This window comes from Sorex fumeus, unplaced genomic scaffold (genome assembly GCF_029834395.1).
Source record: "Sorex fumeus unplaced genomic scaffold, SorFum_2.1 ptg000006l, whole genome shotgun sequence".
In the NCBI taxonomy this organism is placed as follows: Eukaryota; Metazoa; Chordata; class Mammalia; order Eulipotyphla; family Soricidae; genus Sorex; species Sorex fumeus.
Genome location: NW_026606063.1, coordinates 25650389 through 25663287, shown reverse-complemented (window position 1 = coordinate 25663287; position 12899 = coordinate 25650389). Strand labels below are relative to the sequence as shown.

The 12899-nt window shown below is 45.8% G+C and overlaps 1 protein-coding gene across 3 annotated transcripts in view; it reads left to right on the top strand.

The window, feature by feature from the left end:
• LPIN1 (lipin 1) overlaps positions 1-12899 on the top strand; it is a 159157-nt gene that overhangs the window by 43560 nt on the left and 102698 nt on the right. The gene's annotated exons all lie outside the window — the stretch shown is intronic.

Below are 12899 nucleotides of genomic sequence, written 5' to 3'. Positions count from 1 at the left end.
ATGTGCTTTTGTGATCTTCCTAGGGTGAGGGTGGGGGTAGGAGGAAGCATGCCATGGCATCTTAGTGCCACAGGACATGGCTTATATTAGAGCTCAAGTTATTTCTAGCCCTTGATGACCCACCTTTACCTTGAGACAATAAGTTTGGCAGAGAAGAAGCTCAAAAAGCCTCAATAGATCTAGTTCCTTTTGTGATGGCTCCTGAGGCTTGAAGAAACAAGAGGAAAGAAAGTCTCTGTTCTTTTTTTTTTTTTTTAATAATGTAGGAGTACTGCTATTTATTCAGCCATTGATTAAGCTGATCGAATTGGGCATGAACTCCACATTATTTTTTTATTCAGAATGTTAATTTTATTTTATTATTATTTCCCCCCCTTTTTATTGATTCACTGTGAGATAGTTACAAAGCTTTTATGTTTGAACTTCGGTCATATAATCATCAAACATCCATCCCTTCACCAGTGCACATTTTCCACCACCAAAATCTCCAGTATTTTGCCGCTCCCCCACCAACTCTGGTTCCAATCCTTCCCCTGCCTGTGTGACAGACAATTTTCCCCATATTCTCTCTCTATTTTGGTTACATTACAGTCCCACCACTACTCAAAGCTGCCAAAAAGGCAATGCTAGATGTTTTGTTTTGTATTGCTTGTTATGGATAGAATATAATGCCCAGGAAATTCTGTGTAGTTCTCTTCCGGGAGTTTAGTTTATAGTCTCTGGGTCTTGGCTGTTGATGAGATTACATGGCACTGGAGGCAGTTTGCGGGTCTGACTGCCAAGCTATTGGAGAACTGGGGACCTGGGGGGAGGAAGCCCAGTCTCTATCCAAGCAGGCTTGGAGACCTCAGTCATGGGTTCTCGCATACCTCGGTTTTCCTGCCGGTCCGCTCTTGGGTGAGATTCATCCCATCTTGGGTGAGGCTCATCCCCTCTTGGGTGAGGCTCGTCTGAGTGTGTGGAGAGAGGCCTTGGACATGATGGTGGTTGGATTATGGAGTTTTTTGGCTGCCAGGGTTCTGCTTGAGTTGGGGAGGGAAACTCAACCCACCCCCATCCAAGGTGCCCCAGTGACGACAGCCTGGTGCCGGGTCAGGGCGTTCCGCGTCGCTCTCTTCTGGGAGCTTTAGTTTATAGTCTCTGGGTCTTGGCTGTTGATAAGATTTTATGGTACCAGGGGCAGTTTGTGGGTGTGACTGCCAAGCTACTGGAAAACTGGGGACTTGGGGGTGAGGAGACCCAGTCCCAATCCAAGCGGGCTTGGAGATCTCAGTCACGGGTTTTCATTTATCTCCATGCTACAGGCCCGCACTGTGTCTTTTGGTCTCTTTGAGATTTATGGGTCTCTGAAATAAGTCAAATAAGTGAGCTTATATAGCTGAGCCAGAGGTGGTTTGTGGGTGTGGCTACCACATACCTAACTTTTGGTCATTTAATCTCTTGGTAAACTTGACCCCAAGTTGTTGGGGTCTTGCCAAAGGCACAAAAGCAATTTTGAGGTATCTGGAAGTCTGAAGGCATCATCAGGATGCTGATGCTCCTCAGGTACAGGTTGACCTGCTGGCAGCAACATATTCTCACAGTCTCTGTTCTTAGTGAACTCTCAGTCTTCAGGGGGACCCTGCCACCAGGGTTTGGGCCAAGGCCAGCAGTGCCAGTCAGAATAAAGGAGATGAATTCACAGGTTCCTTTTCATTGATTTTCTTTTGGGTGGGGGAGGTGGGGGGTGGTTTCGGGCCATACCTTACAGTGCTTGGGGGTCACTTCCAGCAGTGTCCTGAGAGCCATGCAGTCCCCTGGATGGAACCCAGGGCTTTGTGGGAAGCACGAGCTGCAGCCCTCAGATCTGTCTCCTCGGCTCAGAGGCCCCTAGGCAATGAAGGAAGAAGGTGGCGAGGGACTCTGTGAGGAGCCCAAGTTCTCTCTCCGAGGGCAGTGACAGGAATGGGGCCAGAACCAGAGGCCAGGAATCCTGTCTGGAGGGCACTTAGTGGCAGCTGAGGCCAAGAGAAGAGCAGGAATCTTCTCTGGAGGAGAGGAAGGGCTAACAGGCCCTGGAAGTGAGCTCTTCCTTGGGAAGAGGGCAGGTGGGCTGCATATTGGTGGACTGTGGGTGCTTCCAAAGGGCGAATCCAGACATGGGGTCTGGACCCCAGCCACCAGCTTCCTGGCCCCTGCTCCTGGCCTGTCGGCAGGGTCATGGTCTGTGTCTTGGGAGGAGGGAGAGGAGAACTGCCCCTTGCCCTTTCTGCATGGTCCTGTCCTGGCCCCTCATAGGGCATTATACTAACAGGACAAGAATTCAGGGACAGAGAAGCAAGGCAAGATGCTTCTGCTTGAAGGAAATGACAGGAACGTCTTTACCCTTTCAGACAAGTTCCTGGACAAGGGTTCCATTCTGCTCACAGTCCTGTCACTTCAAATGTATGTGACGCTGAATGTGAACTGTCTTGGAACTTCTGTTCTTCCAGCATCCATCAGTCACTTGCCTAGGGCTTGAGCATGACATGCCAGCTGCTCCTTGTGACACTGTGCTGGAGGGAACATGGGGCTAGTGAGAGCTTTGATGGCAGGGCGAGGGTGGGTTTAGAAGAAAATTCAGAAGGAAGCTTTGGAGAGTGGCTGAGGCTTAGGCATGAATGCTGAGAGAGGCCTTGTTGGCTTGACGTGGAGGTGAGGACCAGCTCAGTACCTGGGAGAGAGGGGCTACATGGGAATGTAGAGATGAGAATCGAGGATCAGGAGGAAGCGGGTGACAATGGGGGTCTCATCTGGACCTTGGGCTTTATCTCCAGGTCTTGGTAAAGGGTATGGGACCCTGAGTGGTGATGCCTTGTCTGATCTGCAGCTATGTTTGTGGGGGTGGTCAGAAGGCAGGGGGCTGGAGGCAGGGAAACTCACTAGGTGTCCAAGGTTGGCTTGGTTGGGTATGAGGAGCTTGTGGACCATCTTGGTGCAAGTGCCCAGCAGGGAGAGATAGAGGTACAGCCTGGAACTGACCTGCCAGGTCTGGACTGGAAATTCTGAACCATGGATCAGTATTGCATCACTGGTGTCCAAGGTGGGCAGATGGCCCAGGGAAGAAGTATGGCCAAAGGAGATGGGCATCTGGGTGAATTTCTACTCAACACTTTCTCTATCACTGCAGTAGCTGTATTTTATGGTTTGGTTGTCCTTGGAAGATAGGTTCATATATTCCAAAAATGTTGATTGACAAGAAAATGAAAAGCAAGAGAGAAACACAATAGGACGAAACCTGAGACTTGAGATCTCTCTGTGTCTTAGTCCTGGTGCAGATGTGCTAGGCAGAGGCCAGACAGTTGCTCAGCAATGTCACTGCTGTGTAGGGAAGCAGGGAGGTAGACAAACTCATCTTTTTGGAGTTTAAAGTGAAGGCTTCTCGGAGGAAGAGGTGAACACAAAAATCCCAATTAGTGGCTTCTCCATTCCCCCACCCCCGCCTTTATGCAGTTGGGACATGTTAGCTCCCCTCAGTAGAGGAACAGTTTATGTGGAATTCACCACTGAATCATTTGCCTCTGGTGGGCATATGGAAATTTCTAAAATTTTTAGATGAACAGTAAAAAAAACTGCATACTTTAATCAGCTTTGTCTTTAAGGCAGGAAACATTGTAGGTACAAGAAAACGCAGGTTAGGAGATAGCAAAAAAAAAAAAAAAAAATCCTAAGGCTTTCAGTTAGATGCACAATCTCGACTCTTACACTTCTGCCCTGCCTGGTAGCTTGGCGGTATCAGAGCAGAAGGATATGGACTGCAGGGCCTTTGTCCATGTATAAGGAGAGGCTTTCTTTTTCTTTGTGACTGATGTACATCCCTTTCTCTCTCTCTTTTTCTTTCTTTCTTTTTTTTTTTTTTTTTTTTGCTTTTTGGGTCACATCCAGTATTCTCAGGGATTATTCCTGACTCTGCACTCAGGAATTACTCCTGATGGTGCTTGGGAGACCATCTGGGATGCTGAAGATCGAACCTGGGTCAGACGCGTGCAAGGCAAACACCCTACCTGCTGTACTATCTCTCTGGCCCCTGGCCAGAACCTGCTCTCTGCCCTTTTGTTAGTCTCACAGCTGAGTGTGTTGTGGCTGATGTTTTCCTCCAAGAGCTCACTGACCAGCAGAGGAATGATGGGAGGCATCCACCTGGACACGGGGTGTTTGTGCGTGGAAAAAGGGACCATTGAGCAGGTGATAGAACCTGAGCCTCGCTCTTGGCCCTGAGGGATATCGGAGGTCAGCTCTGGGCCTGAAGAATCTGGCCTGGAAAGCAGAATTCCCAAGAAATACACACTTACAACACACCTCCCTCCTCCCTATTTCCTGTTCTCTCCTAGAGACCCAGTGAAGGCAAAAGGTCTGGAGTTCTGGAGGGACAGTTGAGCAAAGAAATGAAATGTTTGCTCAACTGCTTAGCTCTGTTTTGCTCAGGGCATGGGATGAAGTGGAACAATTTGTTACATGGAGCTCAACACCTCATCCATTGTGCTGATGACATCCAGTACTAGAAAAAGGCCTCGTCCCTGGCCAAAGTGTGCTGACTTGATTGCAACAGTGCTAATAAGAGCAACAATTCCCAGAATTCTAGGGTTCTCCTGGCCCAGTGATGTTGAAGCTGACCTAAAGAAATAGGAAGTTATGCAACTTTTCAGTTTATCTATGGCCAGATTTTAAATGGCACATATTAAATGATAGGTTCTTTTCTCTAAGTGTTATATTAACTCGTTCAAATGCTCACAGCAGCCGTATTGTATTTGTCTGTGATTATATTTATTGGCTGCAAGTCACATGTGCGAACGGCAAGTTAGGAATCAAATCCACACCACCTTCTGGGGTTTCTGAGTACTCTAATACTGTGCCTGACTCTAGAAATACTTCTGTCACTTATTTATTTATTTATTTAGTCTTTTTGGGTCACACCTAGCAATGCTCAGGGGTTGCTTCTGGCTCCATACCATATGGGATGCCAGGGGTAGAACCCAGGTTGGCTGTGAGCAAGACAAACACCCTCTCCACTGTGCTATTGCTCCGGCCCCTCTTCTGTCATTTTTGATTCTTGGTTTCTTGCATGTGGTGCCTTTAACATGTTCTCCAGCTTTTCTCAATATAAGCATTCTGTAGATGCCTTTTCATTTGACTTTGTTTTTGTTTAGTCTGTGCTCCCTAGAGGTGCTGGGGGCCAACAGAACTGCACATGGCTGCACTCCCACTTGAGTGCCATGGGGTGCTGGACTCAATACCCAGGGCCTTGTGCATGCCACACTTGTGTGCCAACTTTTGGAGTTCTCTCCCAGCTTTGTAGATGCCTTTCTAACTCAGACCTCTCTAGGAAACCCAGCTTTTCTCTCTTGCTTGATCCTTAGTCCTCCAGCAGAGGGGTCTTCTTGAGGCCCTCACCCCGTCCCACCCTGTTACTTTTATTCTTACATTCTTCTTTCTTTCTTTCTTTCTTTCTTTCTTTCTTTACTCTATAAACAAAATCCAGAGTTCATTTTCATGTAATCTCGAAGGAAATCACTATTTGACTATCCAAATGCCTCTCTGAGTCTCTTCTCCAGTTTTGGCTTCACATTTCAGAGTTTGTGTGGGGTTAGAATTCGAGGCTGATAATCTAGTTTGCACAGATTTGAGAACACATTGTTCTGGATTCTAATAACTGCTGTGACTGACTCTTCACTCTGACTTTTGTGTTCTTACACGGACCTCTCTGGAGGCTTTAGGATATTCTTTTATGTCCCTAAACTCCACAGTGACGTGTCCAGTCCACAGTGGGTCTGCTCTGAATGTGTTCCCTGATGGATGAGACACTTGCAATCTAATAGATGTTGGCACAGCAGACATTTCAACAGATAAAAACCAAGTGGAAAAGCAAAGAAAAGAGTGATTCCTGGGACAGTGGCCTTTCCCCCTATTTACTCAATTTCCTATTGTCCACTTTTGGGGAGTATAATGTTTGGTAGTTTTTATTCATCTGTATCTTCTGCTTTGATAATCATTTTTTTTTTTTTGCTTTAAAGTACTTTTAGTAGGATTTTCCTTTTACCAGCATTGTCCTGTTTTTATTGTAAGAATGTATACTTCCTCAAATCTCTGTGAGATTCTAATTTGGAAACTTCTTTCTCTTGGTTTTTCTTCTGTTCCCTGAGTTATTTTTCTTTCCTTTGGAGTCCTGATTTCCCACTCCCACCCCCACCCCACCCTACCCCACCCCCATCCTATCTGTTTAGTTATCTTTGTTTTTCATGTTTCAGAGTTTTCTCAAATCCTTGGTGATCAGGGATGTCTGTTTTTGTTTAGTATGGATGCTATAGGGAATTGCCTGTATATGTGGGGGTCCATTTTCTTTTCTTTTCTTTTTTTTTTTACTGATCTGATGATCAATTTGACCGCCAGCAGACTTACGAGAGAAAAAGACCAGTATAGTTATGAAATTATGAATGCACAGTGACTTTTGCTTGTGAGACACAAGTCATCAGATTATTTTAGGTTTTCTATCTTTTTTAGGGTTCTGTATTTGAATCACCCCAGCTGTGCTAGGAACTTAGTCTTGGCCCTGCACGCAGGGATCACTCCTGATGGAACTTGGGGGACTATATGGGATGCTGAGACTAGAACCTGGGTCAGCTGCATGTTAGGCAAGAGCCCTACCTGCTGTGCTGTTGTTCTGCCTTTTTTTTTTTTTCCAGCTTAAAAACAAAGAATTGTGAGAAAGACAAAGTTTCTAGAAGGAAGAAGTAGTAACAATGTTTGTTTCTACACCTATCTCAGGTCTGCATATTGCTATCTTTGGTGATAAGGATGACTTCTCCCCTTCTGAAGCACCTACAGGGAGGGTACTTTATTTATTTACTTATTCTAATTTATGTTAAGATAGAAAAATTCAACTACTTTCAAGGGCAAAGGAGTGTCAGGAATTTTTTTTCTTTTTCTTTTTATGCAGAATGTTAATTTTATTTTCGATAGCACAGCGGCAGGGCGTTTGCCTTGCACGCAGCCAACATGGCCGACCCGAGTTCGATTCCTCCGCCCCTCTCGGAGAGCCCGGCAAGCTACCGAGAGTATCTCGCCCGCACGGCAGAGCCTGGCAAGCTCTCCGTGACGTATTCGATATGCCAGACACAGTAACAACAAAGTCTCCAATGGAGACGTTACTGGGCCCACTCGAGCAAGTCGATGATCAACGGGAGGGCCTTTACTTTACTTTACTATTTTAAAATTATTATTATTTTAATCTCCGTGAGATACAGTTACAAAGCTTTCTTGTTTGAGTTTCAGTCATACAATGATCCATTACCCAACCCTCCACCAGTGCACATCTTCCACCACCAAGAACCCAGGTATTTCCCCCGCCCCATCCTTCCCCCTGCCTCTATGGCAGACAATCTCTCTCATACTCTCTTTTGTATTTCTTGCTATGAATAGCGATAGCACAGCGGTAGGGCATTTGCCTTGCACGCAGCCAGCCAGGTTCGATTCCTCCCCCCCCCCCCCCCCCCACCTCGGAGAGCCCGGCAAGCTACCGAGGAGAGTATCTCGCCTACACGGTGTGTTGTATTCGATATGCCAAACACAGTAACAACGAGTCTCAAAAAAAAATGGAGCCATTACTGGGCCCACTCGAGCAAATCAGTGAGCAACAGGAGGACAGTGTTTGTTTGTTTGTTATGCATAGTATAAAATGTCTAAAATTCCATAAACTCCCAAATTCCAGAGTGTCAGGGATTTCTTGCACTGACTATTTAAGTAATTTTAGCTTCAGATAATCAGAATTATCTGATTAAATAAACCAGGTGGTGCGTTTGGGGGTAGCCTTTTCACTGTCCCTAACCAGCAGTGCTCCCAGGGTCTCTTATAGTCAATGATTGCATTCTTGGGGTTTGCTCTAGCAAGAATCATTCCAGATCTACTCTGCAATATTTGTCAAGCACAGATTAGCAATAGGTATCAGCACAGTCAGATACAAGATGCCAGAATGTATTTCATTAGCATGTTCCAGTGACACATCTGTTCCCTCTGGGGAATTTATAGAGATAGCCCAAGGGGCCCTTTTTCATTTGTGAAGAGAAATGTTGTTTTCATGTCTCAGTTTCCAGTAGATTCCCAATCCTCCCTCTTCCTGCCCAGTGGACAGCTTTGTCCTGATTTGCTTGCCCCTGTTTTCTGGCACTAGAGAGCTTGCACTTGATCTTGCGTTCTCTGAGCTCAGAGGCACCTCTGGCTCATTTGGCCTGCAATGTGCTCACAAACAGCAGGCTCTCAGAAATGCTGGTTGCAAAAGCCAATGGATTCTATAGGACGTCACACCTCTGCTTCACTCATGCTTGAGAAGAGTACTGACAACTTGAACACCAAGTTGTAGTTTCTTCTTATTAGGGCAAGCATATTTTTATTATAGCTTATGATGGTTAATGGCAGAGTCTCCTGTCCCTGCTCCTGGCAGTCCCCACCGGGGCCCCTTGGAGAGGGTTGGGCTGAGTTTCCCTCCCCGCCCTGAACAGAGGCCCATCAGCTGAAGACATCTGAAACACAGCTACAGCCATGCTTACGACCACTCTCCACACACTCGGATGTGCCTCAAGCAGGAAGGAACTGCCAGAGGAACCCAGGTGTGCAGGACCCGGGGCTGAGATCTCCAGGCCTGCTCAGATCGGGACTGGGCGTCCTCCACCCAGATCCCCCATCTTCCAGTAGCTAGGCGTTACACCCACCAACTGCCCCAGCGCCCATGTAATCCCATCAACGGTCAAGACCTAGAGACTATAAAACCAAGCTCCTAGAAGACTTCTTATTGTCTAATTCTTGCTCTTGGAGAACCCGGCAGGTTACCGAGAGTATCCTGCCCATGCTGCAGAGTCTGGCAAGTTCCCTGTGGCGTATTCAATATGCCAAAACCCAGTAATAATGATGGGTCTCATTCCCCTGACCCTGAAAGAGCCTCCAATGTGGCACTTGCTAAAATCTCAGAGCGAGGACAAATGGAGACATTACTGGTGCCTGCTCAAGGAAATCGAAGAACAGTGTGATGACAGTGATACTGTGACAGTGATGATGGTTAATATACATATTTTTTTGCAACCAGACATTATAAACCATGAGAAATGGCATTTAAGCTTTTGTTTAAAACTGTCTTGTGACAGGCCCTGTGCTTGGTGCTTAACTGGTCTCTGTTCCTTCCACAGAGTTTATATGCCAAGGAGAGATTTTTCTAGTTATTGCCCCAAAGAACCTTTTAACCATAATTAATACCTTAAATAAATGGAAAGTATTTATTCAATGCTTTGAATAACCACATGTCTAGTGGGTAGGACAGACATAGTTGGGGAAGTTTTGGAGAGACCTGAATGAAAGTTGAAAAATAAATTGCCATTAACCGGGTAGGTGAAGAAAAAGGGGAGTCCCAGGTGGAAGTTATAGCATGGACTTGGGTTGGGAGTGAGGGAGTGAACATCAAGAAATAAAAATGAGGGCCATGAAGAGCTCAACAGAGGTGAATGCTTTGCATGAAGGAGGCCAGGCTTCCATCGCCAGCCACTGGTTCATCTAGCCACTGACCACCACTGGGTGGTCCAAGTCCCCCCCACCCCCCAAAAAGAAAAAAACAACCCTCACTTCCACCAAAACAAAAAAATAGGGGAAGAAAAGAAATAAAGAAAATGATTGAGCTGAGACCATACAGAGAAACGTAGAGCCATGTATCCTGGTACCTGGCACACAGTTGCTCGTGGTTGCTGGGGAAGCGAACTTGGGCCTGCCAGCTCCCTTGTCCATATGCTCTCTAGCTGATCCCTCTGTCCCTGGGTATTCCAGAGACACCTGGACACCGGGTTGAGCACTGACAGGGTGAGATGGTGCTAGGATAGATTCAGCATCACGAAGCAGGGAGCAAAGGATGAGAATTCACCCTAGCTAGATTTGGGGGTGGGTGTGCTGTATGGGCATCTGTCATGCCCCGGCCCCAGCCGCCTATCACTGAAAGTTCAAAAGACTTCCAACGAGGTGCACTGTACTTTGCTCAAAGATTCCCTCTGTTTAGGTCAGAGAATGACTATATCTTCCTTGATTCAGCCCTGGAGGACAGGAGATGAGACAGGAACAAGCTGGGCAGAAGGTGTCTGATTTAAAATGGAAGTGAATTCACATTACTTCTTTAGTTGGAAGGAATCTCAGTGTCCCTTGAAGGGATTAGATATGCCTGGGGTGTCATGAGAACAAGACTGACAATTACCATACCTGTGTGTGTGTTGAGGGGGCTTGACTGGGGAAATTCTGCAAGGACATCTGTACCCGTGAGGTCACTTCCTAGACATGGAAATGTCAGAGCCACGCTCATGAGCCTTTGTTTCCTTCCCATGTGGAGGCTGAAGTCTTTTAAAAAAATTATTTTCATAAGTTTGTTCACATTAATTGATAACATTCAATATTTCAACATGAATCCCAACATCATTATTCCTTCCCACCACCATTATTTCAATTTTTTACAGCACCATTCAAGCCTGCCTGCCAGGGGCAGATGCTGGATAATTTATTTTCTATTGCTTATTATGAATATCATGAGAGGTTGCATGGTCATGAAAGAGGCAGCGTGCTTCTGGATTCTAAAATTGTAAATGGTTGGGGTCCAGAGACATCTCTGTAGGGAGCTAATCCATTTTGAGATTCATTTGGGAGTCTCTGGATCAAGGCCATCGAAGCACTGAGATGGCGCCCGGAGACAGATCATGGGTGTGACAGCCAGGACCCCAAGCAGGTGGAGGGACGGGAAGGAACGACCTGTACTGCTGCCATGTGTCCTGGAGTCTTAGTCCCTGAACCTGTGTACCTGGTTTTGCTTCTGGAAGCTCACGGCCATCAGGGTTTCATCTGGAGTGGGCACAGTTGCTCCATCTGAGGTGCCCCAGTGAAACTGACTCGGGAAGTTCATGCTCAATTCAATCAGCTAATCAGTGGCTGAATAAATAGCAGTACTCCTACAAAAAAAAAAAAAAAAAGAAACGGACTCGGTATGGGGTCCAGAGAGATCTCTGGCGAGCTGCTATCTTCTGGGATTCACTGCTCAAGTCTTGAGTGGACACAGGCACAGTTCCCAAGTGACAGTACAGAGCAGAACCCAGGGGTCCAATTCACCGGGCACACCCAGGTTAAGACACTCCAAATCTCAGAAAGTCTGTGGGACTTGACCATTTGACAAAGAACCAGGTCAAATTCATGGTAGAAATTCGGGGTGTTTCTAATCCCTTTCCATGTTGTGGTCTGAGTTTTGTCTCATGAGACCTCAAACTGATTTCTTTTGGAATCACTCTCAGAGTCTCTGCAGACAACTCTGTCCCTTGCCCTCTTAGGGAAGACATGGGAACTCTATTAGGGCACGGCTGTCCTAACAGACTTGTTTTGGCTCGCAAACACCCAGCATGTAGCTTCCCTAAAAGTCTACCATCCAATAGGAGTGGGAGAATCCAGCACAACCAGATGGCAAAGCTTTACCTGAAATCCTCACACTGGTTTTGCAAAAGATAGTCATTCATTCTACAAACTTCCAGAAAGGAGAGAACCGATCCATGGAGTTAGGGCAGGGAATCTAGAGCCAGCTGGGAATCCTTAGCTGACTCCTGTTCAGAGCCCACACCATCTTCTTTCCCAGCTCTAACTCAGAGCATCTCTGCAAAGGCTTCATTTCTGCATCTCTTTAGAGCAATCACAAGCATGGGTGCTTCCATGCTTTAGATTCTTTGCACTTTGTGATCAACTTGCATCCTTTTCTTTCAGGTCAACCTTTGCTATTATGTCCCTTTCTCTCTTTCCCATTCCTCACAGGGTTTTTGTTGTTGTTGTTGTTGTTATTGTTTGTTTGTTTGATATTTTTGGTTTGTTTTTGGTAGATCAAATTGTTTAAGGTGAGGTTTGGTCTGCTCCTTCATGCAGGATTGCTCTGAACCTTTCAAACATGATGGCCACCAGTGATTGCTGGTTTGTTAATTTTACTGGCACTGATCTGGTAAAAACCAGGAAATATCAGTAAAAGACCTGTAAAGACCAGGATATCCTTCTTCCTTTGTCTCAGGCAAATAGAAAAATGTGTGCAGTCTGAGGTTGGAAATATGAGGCTTTGTGATCTTATTCCCCTGAGACAGGCAAGGGGTTGCATGAGCTGGAGTTTTCATTTCATTGTGCGTTGAACCACACTGGCTTCAGAAACATTCCCTTCCTTCTTAGTAGAATACTAGATACTTCTGAAAATGGAAATCAGAATTCAAGAAGCAAGTAGGTTCTTTTAGCTTTCAGATTTTAATAAGAAAGGATTGACATGAGGGGTGAGAGTGATAGTACAGTGGGTAAGGCTTTTGCCTTGCACACGGCCAATGGGGGTTTGGTCCTTGGTAACCTTATATGGTTCCCCAAGTTAGGAGCAATTCCTGAGTTCAGAGCCAGAAGTAATCCCTGAGCATGGCTGGGTGTAGCCCTAAAAAGAAAAAGATAAAAAAAGATAAAGTGTTGACATGATCTGGAGAAAGAGGTCCTACTTATCTAGAAGAGCTGAATGTGCTAGATTTGTGTATGATTTACTGAGAGGTGTTTGGTTGCCCAGTGACAAATCAATATGTCATGTACAAAATCCAGGCAGTTATAGTACCTACCCTCTGGCCTTTCAATATTTGGACACCCTTTTAACAGTTCTGCAGTCTCTGCAAAACTATCCAAGGTCTCTTTAACTAGAAAGAAAAAAAAGTCTTTGTGAGAATATCTTTCAAATGTGATTTGTCCACCCAGATTCAAAGCACAATTCAAAGGTTGGCATGGGAAGGATAAGAAGGTTTAATTTGTCTGGAAGACAGATGGCTCTAACAGTTTGGGTTTTTTTCTCCCAAAGGAGAAGACCCGTGGTTGGTGAA